Raw genomic sequence first — 16412 nt, 5'->3', positions numbered from 1 at the left:
CCCAAAAAAGGGTTAGACCGCTCTTGGAGATCCTGTCAGGATAAAGTTTTGGACATGCTGGGTCCCCTGACTAAAATCCTCGATCTTGGCTTTATCGCGAAGGAATCTTCAACCATGGTGGACCCCGACGAACTCATTGAGTGGGCTCAACGTGCTATTTGTCAACTTGGCAATGCGAACTGCGCACTCTCTAGTGAGAGGCGTCGCTCAATTTTGTTGAAACTTGACCCGAAGTTGGCGGAGCTCTGTTCCTCCGACTCGGGTCCTGCTGCTCAAGGTTTGCTTTTTGGGCAACCTTTTCTGAAGGAACTGACCCAATTCGTAAGTACCTTCAGCGGATTGGACAAGGCGCAGGCAACTCTCCGCCGTGCGTTCCGTCCGGTTTTTGCCAAGGTCGGACGTGGTAGGGGACGCTCGTTCGGCCGCAGTCAGCAGCAGCAGTCCTTGCAGAGGGGTTATCAAGCCAACAGAGGGGGTCATCAAGACTCCAACTATAACAAGAGGTCCAACTTCTATCCCTCGAGGAAAGGCCGTGGTCAGTACCAGAAGGGACGTTCCGGAGGTCAAGCAGGTGGCTTTCACAATTCCGGAACTTCAGGTGAGCTTAATTCCTGCATGCAGTGTTGTTCTGGGGGGCAGGATCAAGTTTTTCCTACACAATTGGCAATTGATCTCCAGCGATGCTTGGGTGCTGGAGACGGTTCAGGGATACAAGATAGAGTTTTACCATCCCCAATGTCAAACTCGTCTTCCTTCTCCAATGTCTTTTTCCCAAAGAGATCAAGAGTTCATCACAGAGGAACTCAAATCGCTTCTCCGAAAGGGGGCCATTGTTCCGACCGAACGTCATCCACGAGGGTTCGACAGTACGATCTTTCTAGTGGAGAAGAAAGGAGGGGGATTGAGGTTGGTTCTGAACTTGAAGGACTTCAACAGGGGGGTGGTTTATCGCCACTTCAAGATGGAGGGCATCCATCTCTTGAGAGATCTCCTGCGGGACAAAGATTGGATGGTTAGTCTACACCTCAAGGACGCTTATTTGTCGGTCCCGATCTTTCCTCCCCATCGCCGTTTTCTTTAATTCCATTGGTTGGATTCTTGGTACCAATATCAGGTTCTTCCTTTCGGCCTACCCTCAGCACCTTGGTGCTTCACGAAGCTGTTAAGACCAGTCGTAGAGTCTCTCCGCAGTCGGGGTGTTCGGTTGATCATTTACTTGGACGACATCCTTCTTCTAGCGGATTGTCCAGTCAAATTGATGTCTCATCTTACTTGGACAATCGACCTTTTGCAGTCCCTCGGTTTCTTGGTGAACGCTCAGAAGTCTGTGTTACGTCCGACTCAGGTGATCGACTTCTTGGGTTTCGAAGTCAATTCTCTCACTTGTCAACTTCTTTTGCCGAATCAAAAGATTCGTTATATCAAACGGGAATTGACTTCTGTTATCTCGAAACAGACTGTGTCATTGAGGTCGTTAGCACGAGTTGTAGGTCTCTTGGCTTCTTCTCTGCAGGCGATATTCCCGGCCCGCTGCATTACAGGGCGCTACAACGTCTGAAGATTCGCCATCTTCGAGCGGCCTTCGGTATTCCGATCAAATTCCCCTCTCGGAGGAGGCGAAAACGGAGATGCAGTGGTGGCTGGATCATATGGGGGCATGGAATGGCCGAGCCCTGTTCGGTTCCGCGACGGAAGTAGTGATAGAATCGGATGCCAGCCGCTGGGGCTGGGGAGCCCGGTGCGGTCCGGTCTCGACGGGGGGTCGTTGGTCTCCTCAGGAACTGTCGCTCCACATTAATTGTCTGGAGCTGTTGGCGGGCTCCTTCGCAATTCGCTGCCTCTCCCCTCTTCAGTCCAACTGCTGCATACTTCTCCGGATGGACAATGTGTCCGCAGTCCGGTACATCAACAAACTGGGGGGAACAAGGTCCCGTTTGTTGGCGGAGATTGCCAAGGAGTTTTGGCATTATTGTCTGCACCACAGGATCACGGTTATTGCCGAAAACCTTCCGGGGTGCAACAATCTTGTGGCAGACTGGAACTCGAGATATCTGCGGGATTTCAGCGATTGGAGGCTTCATCCTCGGGTGTTCCGTCTTCTACTCCGGTCTTGGGGTCCTTGTCAACTGGATCTATTTGCATCCCGTCTCAACTCCCAACTTCCTCGTTTCTTCAGTTGGAGGCCGGATCCGGCGGCCCTTGCCACGGACGCCTTTATTCAACCGTGGCCGACTGCTCTGTGTTATGCCTTTCCCCCGTTCATGATGATTCCCAGGGTTCTGGCTTACACGAAGAGGTATCAGGCGGAATTGATTCTGATCACTCCTCTATGGAGGGCTCAAGCGTGGTTCCCGGTTCTCCTGGAAATGGCTTGTGCAGTGCCGTTCCTTCTTCCCCAGAAGTGGAATCTTCTGCTGGATCCGCTTCAGAATCCGCATCCCCTTATCCAGTCAGGCTCTCTCCTTCTTATGGCGTGGCGAATTTCGGGGAACGCTGGTCAGTCCCAGGCCTTTCTGCGGACGCTTCCAAATTCATCAGTGACGCCTGGTCCCCTAGTACCCACAAACGATACAGGGGATCCTGGAAACGTTGGAGTGACTGGTGTACTCAACGGCAAGTTAATCCCTCTTCGGCGGATGTTTCTGTGATGGTCAATTTTTTGGTCTCGCTCGCTTCTTCTGGCTTGGCCTATCGTACTGTGAACAACTTCCGTTCAGCTATTTCTGCGGGTCATCCCCATTTGGACGGTAAACCGGTAGGTGAGCACCCTCTGGTTGTCAAGTTGCTCAAGGGTATTCGCCTAGCAACTCCCCCTCGCCCTAAATATGTTTCTTTATGGGATGTTTCTATTGTCTTACGTTTTCTGGAATCCTGGCCGCTTAATTGTTTACTTTCTCGTAAGCAGTTGTTGGCTAAACTTACTATGTTGCTCTGTCTAGTTTCCTGCAAGCGGGTTTCTGATGTTCGGGCTTTAGATCTAGCCGGACGCAGTTTTACTCCTGAAGGGGTTTCGTTTCGTCTCTCCAGACGGACCAAAACGAATACTGCCATTATTTCCTATCCTTCTTTTCCTCAACATCCAAAACTCTGTGTCGTTCAATGCCTAAAGGATTATGAGGTAAGTACTTCTGCTTTACGTTCTGATTTGCAGGGTCAATTGTTAATTGCGTTACAGAAGCCTTTTCGCCCCGTTACCCCGGCTACGTTAGCCAGATGGGTCAGGTGGCTCATGGCTGAGGCTGGCATTGATGTGTCTGTTTTTGGGGCGCATTCTGCACGTGGGGCTATGGCTTCCAAAGCCTTCTCTTTGGGAGTGACTTTGTTTGATATAATGAAGGCTGCAGACTGGTCCTCTGATTCTGTATTCAAAACCTTTTACTTTAAGCCTATTGATAATGTTGCTTCTGTTGTGGTGGATCAGCTTTAAAAAAGCATAAATCGGAGCCTCCTGTCCTGAAATAGAATTCAAAATTTGCAAACATTCGTGACAAGAATTTTCAATTCTATTAAGGACAAGGAGGCGAGGATTATCCCACCCGTTATTGTCTGCATTCTGTTCAGATGCTTATCTTACTGTTGTACTTTTGATGATGTCTTGACATGACTCTTGTTTTTTCCCACCCCATTTCTGCTTTCTGCTCATTTGTTGCATGGCTTGGATATTACGGCTTTGTGTTCCTTTTCAGGATCTGATCCCAAGTGAGGTTGTCTCCATTTTGCCTGGTCCCTGCCTTCCTGCTCCTGCGGAGGATTTTGGATACAGTCTTCGTCAATCTCTGCCGTTTTGGATGTTCCTTGGACTTCCTAGTTTGGCGTTCCTGTTTTCCTTGTTGGATTTTCCGGACTGGATATGGTCTGTTTTCCTGGAGTTTTTGTTACGAAAGAAAGAGGAAGAGTGACTTTCTATATGCCATTTTATACCCCTGACTCTATGGTTGTTGACCATGTGTTTCTGGGTAATGTAGTTTATTGTTTCTATGGCTGCTGGGCATTTCATTAAAGAAATGAGATAGCATAATCCTCGCCTCCTTGTCCTTAATAGAATTGAAAATTCTTGGCACGAATGTTTGCAAATTTTGAACTGACCAGCACATGGGTGTGGTTTATTCAACCACCAAAATGTTCTCTGAAAATCAGTTTGCCTGCTGAGACGACAAATGTTATTGCTCGGGACTATTACATAAGAAAATGTTCACCCGAGATCTCCTGTTTAAATGTATACCTTAGAAATGTGTTTGTCATTTTTGGAAGAGCACTTTGGCACTCAGTGGCTGAGCGTTTTTTTTCTCAGAATGCATGTTCTGAATGAGGCCCGGTGGGATTATCGGGAGCAAGCAACAAAGGAAGGGAGGGGCAGGGAGGTGTAGGGAGGGACAGGCAGGAGTAGAGAGGTCTGCAAACATGCATTCTTATGGAGTGCTAAATTAGCATTAAAACAAAAGTACCTCTAAAAGCCTGTGGCCAGTGAGAGGACCCTGGCTGAAGACCGGAAACTGTACTTCGCTGGTGCCCCACAGAAGACAGGAAGAGAAAGTGGAAGCAGAAGGCAGCAAGAGTGACTGACCAATAAGAAGCACGTAAAAGAGACTGACAGCAAAGCCACCCAATGGTAAGTAAGGGTTAGTAAGTATTCTTACAAGGGAAAAGTGTGGCTCACTGGTTAGAGGAGGCAGACCCTGAAGCAGAGGTCAGACCCGGGACCAGGGTTCAATTCCCGACGCGGCAGGGTCTTGAGCCCAAATGTCCACAGACTCGATAATTCTCGCTTCGGTGCCTACTCGAATCATGGGTTCACACTCTGCAACTCTGGGCAATAGCTTGCTTAATCTCCACTACGGCCCCCCCCGCGGCGGGATGCCTGGCTTTCACCTTGGGGATGCCCGGCTTTCACCTTGGGGATGCCCAGTAGGGGTTATCTCACAGGGAAAAGCCAGGACGGGTTGCCAAAGCAAGCGCCTTGAGACCTTGCGGTGATAAGGCGCTATATAAGAACCTTTGACATTTACATTTACAAAAGCAAACTGCAAGATTCATGCAATCCCGGCGTCCTGAGATAAACTTGAGAACTGCACTATCTAGGTGGAGCCAAATTTATTATGGGATCAATACTTCAGAAGAAAGGGAAATCCTACATATATGTACTAAATCTAATAGGATACATCTTCCAAAAGAATGTGTGACCTGTAAAGAAGCAACCACAGATAAAACTTGATGAATTCGTCAGTAAAGTAAATCCTGACAAGATACCAAGAAGAAGCAATGCCTACAGCTTCCATATCAACTGTTCAGCCAAGAGCGAAGCCCTTGCCAAACCATAGAGCAATTTTCTCAAGACTAAGAAACACGCTTCTAGAAGATACAATATTTAGAAAATCTGCCTTGAAACCCACAACTGGGCTTTTGGCCAGGCCTACCAGAGCAAACGGATAGAGTACACTAGGAGGATCAATGCAACCCATGACTATGCAAAGTGCAGTGCACAGGAGAGAGAGAAACATACACAGTTCACAGCCTCTGAAGCACTATTCAAGCATGGTGAAGGAGTAGGGTTTTGTCCTCTTAGGAAGAAATCATCTCATCTTTCAAAGCTTCCGGAAGATTTGAGACATTGCAAGAAACAAAGACACCCCAAGAACCCACAGACCTCTGCAAGAAGAAAATAAGTAAATAGGCCTAAACTCTGTTAGTCTATTTAAAGAAAGGCGCCAAACCTAAGGAAAAACTCAGAGGCCCATTCAAGGACATGCCCCGTCTTAATCAGATCTATTAACATGCTATTTACTGTCCGCAAGGCACATCTAATGGCTTAGGCACACAAGTGTGACAACAAACTAGAGCTGTAGCAGGCTTGAAGCTGCCCATGCTCTGCAGTGATACACACATTAAAGGAGGGAAGCAACATTACTGAACTCGAGACCTAAGAGGGGCATCCGAATTGTATTCGGTTTAGCAATATGGCACTTGCTTATGAATGTATGGCACACAGAAAACAAACGTCAGAAGGAAACAAAGGATATAAACCAAATCTACACCTGCTGCCGGTTCTGCCACGTTTTAGATGATCAGAAATGTTCCTAATACCAGTGCAACTTTTAATGTGACTATGCTAACCTTTTATTCCACAAGCTTTTTCTCAGTATTTCACTGCAGACAGCAGTTTTATGGCTTAATTTAATGGCCTTTAAATGGCCATTTTCATAGTCAGTCTCCACACTAAAAAAGCTCATCTCCTACTCTTCTTTAATAAGGTTTAAAAATACAATTAACCTTACCAGAAGGAATGTAGTGCGTGCGCGTCCTCCGCGTCATCCTTTTTCTGGCTGGATGCACTTCTACTACTTTAATTAGTCTACAATGCTTCAGCATCTAAATCCGATCTGTAAGAGATGCACGAATTCCAATGAGAGTATTGCCACAACTTAAGATGGCACTGGGAGGGGACGCTCACGCAGCTGCAGTTTACAATAAAGATTCATCTGCAGTGTTGATGCAGGGAAGATTAACTCGTCTCGTTAGAATTACTGGATTGTTTCAGGATTTACTGATCCATCTTTAAAGGGACTTTGTGAGCCGTGCTTTAAATGATTAGGAAAGGCATGAGGACATATAATGCCTGCAGATATCTATCAGTGACCATGTTCAGAAACAGAGCTCTTCGAAGGTCCCTTTAAGCAGTAGTAATACCATGGGATGATAAGTACTTGCGCACTAAATGGTGCCCAAGTCTACATCTGCACCTACGAGTATTATTACAGTGACCAGCAAAGCTGGAATGCGCATTTACATCTCTGCACGCATCTCAAAATTCATGACGTGGTGTCACACATTGTATGATTCATATTTGGGTCAGCTTTGGTCCTTGACAACGATCCAATCGTGCATTCACAACAGAACATAGCCTTCATGCTTCGGGTGCTGGTAACACATTTGGAGCAGCAGAAGAGGACCTCCTATATCTGGCCAGGGAATGCCCAGGAGTGCAGCAGGGACATGCTTGATAGCATTATAGGGGAAGCAAGGTCCCAGAAAATTATTGGCCACCATGGCAAAGCCAAGGATCTTCACAATGAGCATCAGCAGTCTGCAGGTTTAGGTTTGCTGCTCGCGAAAAACTGAATTGCATGTGCCGGTTTCAGGCTCACGTGTCCACAGTTAAAAGAACTTACCAAATGCAATGAATTTGAGGAAATATATGTCAAAAATGTACCTTACATATCAAATCCTTGAGATATTCAGGCTCCTTTGTGGAGATATTATCTCCTTTAATGGAACTTTGGTGGCCTCGTAAAGTCTGCTAGCATAGGTAAATCAATCAATCAGGTGACTCCCAAAGAGCATCTACTCACCCGTAAGGATCTCAATGGGGTGGAGGGTGATCGGGGGTTTGACTGCTGATCCGAAGGCCCTGTAAATTCAGTCGAAGAACCATTTCCTGAGGTCTTTCCTGAATTGAGGCAAAGACTGTGATTGCCTGAGGTGGAGAAGGAGGGTGTTCCAGGACTTTGCTGCGAGGTAGGAGAAGGTGTTTGCTCCGGCGTGGTCTTGCGTAAAAGTATGCTGGTGGCCATGGGCAGTTGGTGGGAGGTCTCTTGTGGGTGCGTGGAATGCGAGGCGGTGGTTGAGGTACGCAGGTGACACGTCGTGGAGGGCTTTGTAGGCGTGTCTGAGGAGCTTGAAGGTGATTCTTTTGTTGACTGGGAGCCAGTGGAGGTCTCTCAGGTGGCTGATGATTTGGCTGCTGCGGGAGATGTTGAGGATTTAAATTCAGCGGAGGAGATCTGAATGTTCTGCAATTTCTTGAGGAGTTTCTGGGTGATGCAGGCGTAGAGTGCATTGCCGTAGTCGAGTCTTCTGCTGATGAGTTTGTGGGTGGCCGTCTTTCTAGAGATCTTTTGAAGCTGGCAGAGCGTGTCTGTGGGGGTTCCAAGTGCTGCAGGGCACTAGGGGTTGTCCCAGGCGAAGTAGGTGGAGTCCAGGATGAGGAGTAGGTAGTGGCCATGCTTACAGAAGGGGGAGGAGTGTGGATAGGCAATGGCAGGGTGGTCTGTAGGTTAGATGTCACTTGTTTCTTTAAGTTTACGATAGTGACTGTTGGAAAATGTAAATCGATGCATGTATTTAAGTCAATGACTGGTAGTCACTTATGTGAGTTACCTAAAGTGCAACAAAATATTTAAATAAATAAAATTAAAGCCTCTTTCTGGTACATCTATCAAATATGAACTTTACATTGATGATTTCTATGCGGTCTTAGTTACAAAGTGTTTTAGACTATTAAAAACGCCTTTCGAACCAGTATATTTTGATCATTTATCATATTTCAACAGGAGTCCCACTTTACTGGTGTAACGTTACACAGACAAATTAAAGCTATAACACAACACAACTGCACACGTTTTTGCGGGTAGAACTCTCTGAGCTAATTAAGAACATTTCACGGTACTTAAAGCACAACTTGACATTTCATTAAGCATAGCAGACAGTAAATGAAACTTCACCAGAACAGAGTAACTCAGCCTGAAGTTTTATTTCAAGGACTGTTAATGTCTTTCGCCATAGACTATGGAGTTATCCTATGTTGTTTATCAGTGTGCAGTGTTGCAGTTTTTACTTGGCTTTCTCTCAGAAACATGACTTCTCTCTGGAAAGTAATACTGCTCTTGCTCATATTCTGATGAGCCTCAAAAGCATGCTTACCTTCTGCAACATCCAGCATTTTACAATTATTTTTCAATAAATGCAATTGGTTATTATTTCACAAAAGATACGGCAGGATGGAAGTTATTTAATATGCAAAAAAAGCTAATCTCCATGATTCTTTCGGTAAAACTATCACAAGATACCCTTTTATCTTCCCATGTTGGTGTTGATTTGATTCTGGGAGGCGACTGTAATCAACTTATGGATCCCTTCCTAGATCGCAAATCACAAACTAAATATGTTCCCAATAAGATCCAGAAATCCTTTCACAAAGCAATTTCCAATAGAGACCTGATAGATTCCTGGAGAGTTTCCCATCCGGATACTCTCGAATTCACCTTTTTTCCCCCAGTACACAAATCACAATCCCGCATCGACTATATTTTTCTCACCCAACACGCACTCCAGTTCATGACAAATGTGGAGATAGGTTCCATTCTTATTTCTGATCACGCTCCAGTCATCTTAGATTTGGACTTTCCGTCACCCCCTCCCACTTTGCGTCGCTGGCGCTTTAACAGTTCTCTTCTCTTAGATCCAAAATTCGTTGAACAATTTACACTATTTATAGATGATTTCTATCTACATAACCTTACATCTACCCCCCATTTTCACTCAATTTGGGATGCCTTTAAAGCCGCTGCTAGAGGCTTTATAATAGATTTTGTTGTTAGGAAAAAGAAAAACACTACTTTAGAATCATCTCGTATTCTTAAGCAAATTAAGGTGTTGGAGCATCAGTATTTTACTTCCAATTCTCCCGAAACCCTCTCATCTCTCATCAAAGCCAAAATGCAATTTAATAGGCATACCTGGGATTCGGCTTGTAACCAAATACTTAAATTTAATGCAAAAATGTTTGGTGGACGTAACAAAGCGGGTAAATCATTGGCTAATTACCTTAAAATTAAGAAACAAAAGTCCCACATAACCACTATTACTGATAGTGCTGGTATTAGGCAGACTGCTGATGACTAAATTCTAGACTGCTTTGTTTAATTTTATACTTCTCTTTATACTCCAGAATCTATTCCCTCCTCTACTCAAATCGACTCATTTTTTGATTCCATTCCACATTCTTCCTCAGCCTCTACGGATCTTACATCCTTGGATATTCCCATTACAGAATCAGAAATTATTAAAGCTCTTAATCTTCTTCCCAAAGATAAAACTCCAGGCCCCAACGGCTTTACAGTTCGGTTCTATCTTCAGATTAAGAAATCCTTAATACCCCATTTATCTTCCCTTATATATTCTTTTCTTCAAGACGGGAAGTGACATGGAACTTTTACTCAAGCCATGCTATGTCTTATTCCTAAAAAAGATAAGGACCCCTCCCTCTGTAAAAATTATAGGCCCATTTCCTTGATTAATACTGATTGCAAAATTTTCGCCAAAATACTAGCCGTCTGTCTTAATGCCGTTATTCCTGACATTATCAACATTTATCAATCTGGGGTTGTTAAGGGTAAATCTATAACTGATAATTCACATACTTTTCTTAACATTATCCACCTTGCTTCCAAACTTGATTCTCCTGTTGCTGCCATTACTTTGGATGCAGAAAAAGCATTTGATAGGGTTAGCTGGGAATTTATGTTTGGAGCTTTAAGATGGCATGGATTCAGTCCACCATTTATTAAATATGTTCAATTACTTTATTCCAATCCCTCCACATCCATTTGGGCTAAAGGCTGTCAATCCAAATATTTCCCGTTACACAGAGGTACTAGGCAAGGTTGCCCCTCTCTCTCCTCTTCTCTTCATTCTTGCGCTAGATCCTTTCCTTGAAAAAATTAAACGTTCATCTTCTTATACAGGTCTTCAATTTAAAGATATAGATATCAAGTTCACTGCTTACGCAGACGATATTTTGCTTTATATTTCCAACCCCTCCACTTCTTTGCCAGCTCTTTTCTCCCTACTTCAAGAATATTCCTCAGTGTCAGGTTATAAATTAAATATTGATAAGTCTGAAGTTTTACCCCTAAACAAACATTGTCTCCCCTATATGTTTCACGGTTCTGGTTTTGAATGGAATCCTAAAAGTATCAAATGTCTAGATATACGCTACACTAATTCTATTAGAGAAACTTTTAAAATTAATCATGCAGATATTCTTAAAAAACTCAATGCTTCTATAGATAGTTGGTCCCCGTTATTCCTGTCCTGGTGGGGTAGACTCTCCACTATTAAGATGATGCTCCTCCCCATTGTTAATTTTTACCTTTCTATGCTTCCAGTTTTTCTTCCGCTTTATTTTTTTCGTACTATTAATAGTTCTTTAACTAAATTCTTGAGGAATAAACGTAAAGCCAGAATTTCTCTCTCTCGTTTACAACAACCTAAAACCTCGGCGGTGTGAATTTCCCTAATATCAGTGGATAGCACTCAGCCTTTACTCTTAAACAAATGTGGCCCTTTCTCCTCCTAAATTCCCCTACTCCCCCCCTTTGACTGCTTGGAGTGCGCTTGAGCTTTCTCAACTTTTACCCTTCTCATTTCTTACTGCTACCCGCTTGACTCAACCTCCCAAACGTTTCTCTACACCCATTTTTAATCATTTCAAAGCTCTCTCTCGTACCTTATTTCGGTCCTTTCTCTCTCATGAAGACCGTCTCTCTCTAACTACAATATGGTATAACAATTCTTTGAAGATACATAACAAAGCGCTTTTTTGGAAGGAATGGATCGACAAAGGTGTCATCACTCTGGAGCAGCTGATGAACGACGACGTGCCAAAAGACTTTTCAGATCTTCAAGAGTTATTTAATCTCTCGAATACTCCCTCTTCTCAATACCTCCTACTCCACACATCTCTTCTTCAACTTTTTTCTCAGGTTCTTTCTCCGTCTATTCCTGCTCCCTCCTTTCTTTCTTCTCCTGATTTCTCTACTCCTTCTAAAGCCTCCCCTATTTACAAGCTCCTGTTTCACCCTCCGTCTAACAGATCTAAACTACCAGTAGAATTACTTTGGGAAAAAGATTTAGCCCAAGAATTCCCAATTCCACTTTGGGACTCTACTTGGTCCAAATTACATACCTTATTTCTTTTTTTATAATAGACTCTTTTTTTACTCGCTCTGATTTGTATAGATTCAAACTTTTGGATTCTGGAAAATGTTGGTCATGTTCATCGGAGGACGGCGATTTTCTTCATTTTTTTTTATTGTCCAGCAGGTAAGTCTTTATGGTCTCATGTTTGGTCCAAGCTGAATTCTATCTTATCTACTCATGTCCCTTTTGACATTAAGCACATATTTCTAGGAGGTGCTTCATCAATTTGGAATGTTTCCAATACTATCCGACAATTTATTGATTTGTTTATAGCCACTACCTTCCAACTCATAACCACTAACTGGAAGGACACTTCCAAAATTTCACACTTAGCTTGGTGGAATCGGTTATGTCACCATCATAGACTTGATCGTTCCTTTGCTACCTCTGTGCCCTTAATGATTAAGAGAGATCTTTTGTGGTTCCCATTCACAAACTTTCTCTCTTCCTTTTCCCCCTGACTTTCTCTTTTTTTGTCTATTCTCGGTCCTATAATTATTCATACACTCATATCAATTTTTCTTTTTTCTTCTCTCTTCTTTTAATCTGTTCTTTACATCCTGCATAAGTTATTGTACTTTTTCTTTCTTCTCTCCTCTTTTCTCTTCCTTCTTTCCTCTTTTTTTCTCTTTCTTTTTATTTCCCTCTCCAATAAACATAAAATTGTTAAAAGCTTTTTCTCTAAGTGTAGTTTTCCTTCCTTTTTGGACTACTTTGCAACTTCCTTGTTTTTACACCGGCTATTTATACTCACTTGTAACTCCTTTGCTCTTGTATGATGTTATACTATGTTTATTATCTTTCAATAAAGCTTTCTAAACTAAGATCTCAAATCTGACCCCTCAATTTCCGTACAGCTCTATAATTAGGAGTTTTCTAGTATTACAGACAAACTGGGTCCAGTCACCGATGAAAACTTTCAATTGGTTTAATGAGGACATAATATTTAAAAACTTCACATACCTCGAAGAGCAGCAGTTGTAGAAAAATCCCCCACACCCATCAACTGCCTCAAAGTTGACAGAAGGCAATACAAGTACATTTTTTACTGCATTAAATCCTAGTCCTAAAACACGAGCCCTATGGAAGAATCAAACGGTGCCAAACTATTTTCACGGTCATGCAGCAAACAAAGGCCAGTCAGCCCCACTGCCCTTCAATGATTACTGGCAAATAGGCGTGATATAGCCAGAAAATCACTCCTCGCTTATAAAGAGTATCAAGATGACAAAAAAAAATCCTGGTAACCTAGAGCGTCTTTAACCCCATTTCTTTACCATATTACATTGGACATCCCCTGACCCAGTTCTCGAAATCTCATGCACCAATCCAGATTCGACTACCACTCTGCCACGGTTGGTATTGATGGCTCTTCACTCCGATTTTTGCAGATACATTAGAAAAAGTCACTGCAAACTCTAAACCACTGAATTTCACATCAGACCCCATCCCACCCACGCTTCAAGAAAACAATCAAAAGACCTCTCCACTGCATACATGCAAGTAAAAAACCATTTCCTTTAATTAGAACTCTTCTAATGTATCATATTTTAGGATGTGTACACCCTCTCCTCAAGAAATGTAGTGCTACAGCAAGCTGGACAAGAACAGACCAGTCAAACGCCCCCAGTCCTTCGACAAGAGACCGGAAGGGTGTGTTACCGAGCAATTAAATTAGAAGCCTCTAAGAGACTACCAACCTCTTTCTGTTCAATGCACAGAGACCCTCCCTTAATTTCTGCGCAACATTTTCAAAAGGTAGTCAAAGAGCCATCGACCAATACTTTGCACATAATGCAACTATACATCCTTGTCACTATCATGATCATAGTAATTTAAAGGAGTAGAGTTTCTAATCAAGAACCAAAATAAATAGCTAAATAAACAGAAATGGTGAGTTAATATTTTCTCAAACAGCCTTAATTGACGAGGGAAGCAATCAATCAATCATTACATTTCTAGAGTGTGCTACATACCCGTGAGGGTCTCAAGGCGCTAGGGGGGGGGCCGCTACTGATCGAAGAGCCAGGTCTTGAGGAGTCTTAGTCAGAGGTAAAGGGTTTGTGCTTTTCATGAAGGAAGGTGGATGGCCTGCTCCACTGTCCACCTTCTCAATAATTCAAACTTTTAAAACTCGAAAAGATAATAAGTGGAAAACCAAATTATTTAGCACCAGGCAGGGATAAGGAGTGCCTGGCTGCTGCAGTGGGCACTAATGTATGCACATTCCAAGTGCTACCTCCTGAACCCCGCCTGCTCTTCATCAATGCCTTAAGTTGTGATGCCAGCATGCTCAATCCAATTGATGGCTGGGTTCTGGGAGGGTATTCACTCTGGCATTATAAGCACATGAAAATGCATTAGCCTTGCCGACCGAGTATGTATGGATTTGTATGAAGCATTTATATGAAATCAATGGCTGTGCATGCTGTAGGCATATGTCACTTTGTAGAAAGTACAGGGGGTGGGGACTGCTGACAGAGTTGTACTTATGTGTAATTAACAACACCTTTCAGGAAGAGGAATTTAAAAGATGGGTATTTTGAGGGAAATAGCACACCATTTTCATCAGATTTCAAGTCTGGAAACAAATCTTCAGCAAGACTGGTCTACTCTGAGAAACTGCGCCAAAATGCGTCTGTTCATAAGATAAAGTCTCTCTTGAAACATGATTTACCATCCCTCATGGAGTATGGATCTTTTAGCTGTACATCAGATATTATGAGGAGGCAAAGGAATCATTATCAAATGAGGAGTTGTCTGCTGTGGGGCGGAAATAGGCAACATAAGGCCAACTGGGGATATCCCCCAAAAACAGTCAAACAATGTCCACTGTATTTAAGATTTTGGATTCCTACTTGAGCAAAAATAAAAAGACTAGTGTTTCTCCCACCAGTGGCAACATATTAAATGTTAAAGTTGGGTGCAAAATGCAATACTAAGGATAGTGACGGAGAACATCTACTTCCTATGAATGGCCATCAATAGTGCTTAATTAGAAAGCTGTGACACGTCCCAGGAAGGCTCAATAATGGTATTGTCAAGGAAAAGTATAACTTTGTCTAAAGCATGACCTTTGATACTCTACTTAACAACTTACCTCCCTTATGAAAAAGGAATAGTGTGCATTCTAGCAAAGGGGTTTAATCATGGACTTGGAGAAAAACGTGTCATGTTCATTATCCTGGAAGGCAAAACATTCTAAATTAAAAGATCATTCTGAATCACAATGAATTCAACTATAACTAAAGAACAGCCAGACAGGATTGCATTGTTGAAAACAGAACTAAGACTTTCACGGCAGTAAAGTTTTCCTCTAAGACCGTATAGAACAAGTGCTTGATCCTTTAAGAGAAGTAATGTCCATGGTCTTAAGCTGACATGTTGCTCGCACCATAAAACAATCATACAGACCTCAAAGAAAAGCAATCAGATGGTTAATCACCCTGTTTCTGTGAGATTCTAGATTCAAGCTCTTAAACCTACAGATGGCCGGGTACATTTGCAAAACTTCATCTGGTACCTCTGCTGATAAAGGTAAGATTGGCGTAAATGGGGTACCTATCGTACTCCACATAGTTTATCTGCATAAAACACTGGTAGTGTCAACCAAAGTGAGACTACCGCTGGGTAGTATTGTGGCTGTAAAGTATACCCGGACATATAAGTTCTGGTCAGTGATGGATGGTCTTGAAACAAAGATAGATATTCAGCACGATCAGAAATCACTTAAAAACGGTGTAACACTTGGATAGAACAAAGGAGCATCAACACGTTTCTACTTATTTCACTCTTACAGTGGTGGGCAAAAGTATGAGTCATTAGCAAAATACATACGTACATTGGTATGTATGCATATACAGATCTTAATTTGTAGCAAAAAAATTAGAAGGAAAGAAACAGAAGGAGAAACGGTTAAGTCATGTACATGATACATAGCTAGAACCTGACACAAGAAGAACATAGAGTCACTAAAAGAACGCGTGGGGCAAATCAGACCGCAAAGCACAATCTTCTATGAATATCAGGGAAACAAGAAATGCTGCAGGCCTGTAGTCATGGAAGGGTGCAAAGGAAGGAGTAGTTTCTGTCCTGTAACTCCAGTTCTGTAGTAGGGGTATCTCTGTTATAGTCATAATCTAGTGAATAGTCCCGCCCATGTGCGTGGACCCCGGAGCAATCAAAAATAATCTCTTAGTGTCAAAAAATGCAGAAAAGCATAGACACTTAAGAGAGAATTTAAAGACAGATAATGCTGCCTAAAAGGCTACACTGTCCAGTACTTCAACTAGAAATTCCACCAATTCCTTTCAGTGGAGAAGTGTGGCTCACTGGTTAGAGGAGGTAGACCCTGAAGCAGAGGTCAGACCCGGGACCAGGGTTCAATTCCCGACGCGGCAGGGTCTTGAGCCCAAAATATCCACGGACTCGATAATTCTCGTTTCGGTGCCTACTCGAATCACGGGTTCACACTCTGCAGCTCTGGGCATCAGCATGCTTAATCTCCACTACGGCCCCCCGCGGCGGGATGCCTGGCTTTCACCTTGGGGATGCCCAGTACGGGTATCTCACAGGGAAAAGCCAGGACGGGTTCCCAAGGCAAGCGCCGAGATGCCTACGGGTAATCGAGCGCTATATAAGAACGCATAATAATA

At 43.2% G+C, this 16412-nt stretch overlaps 1 protein-coding gene across 7 annotated transcripts in view; it reads right to left on the bottom strand.

Annotated features, from left to right (window-relative positions):
- Positions 1 to 16412, bottom strand: part of CTBP1 (C-terminal binding protein 1) — a 1555004-nt gene that overhangs the window by 322975 nt on the left and 1215617 nt on the right. Inside the window, exon 1 of one of the 7 annotated variants that reach the window (XM_078678649.1) lies at positions 14858 to 14936. The exons of the other annotated variants lie outside the window; for them this stretch is intronic. The gene's annotated coding sequence lies outside the window, so the exon portion shown is untranslated. Of the gene's footprint in view, positions 1 to 14857; positions 14937 to 16412 lie in introns of those variants that run through there. 7 annotated transcript variants of the gene reach the window in all.

This window comes from Lissotriton helveticus, chromosome 2_2 (genome assembly GCF_964261635.1).
Source record: "Lissotriton helveticus chromosome 2_2, aLisHel1.1, whole genome shotgun sequence".
Lineage (NCBI taxonomy): Eukaryota > Metazoa > Chordata > Amphibia > Caudata > Salamandridae > Lissotriton > Lissotriton helveticus.
Note: the sequence above shows the minus strand (reverse complement) of the source record. Positions and strands in the feature narration are given on the sequence as shown.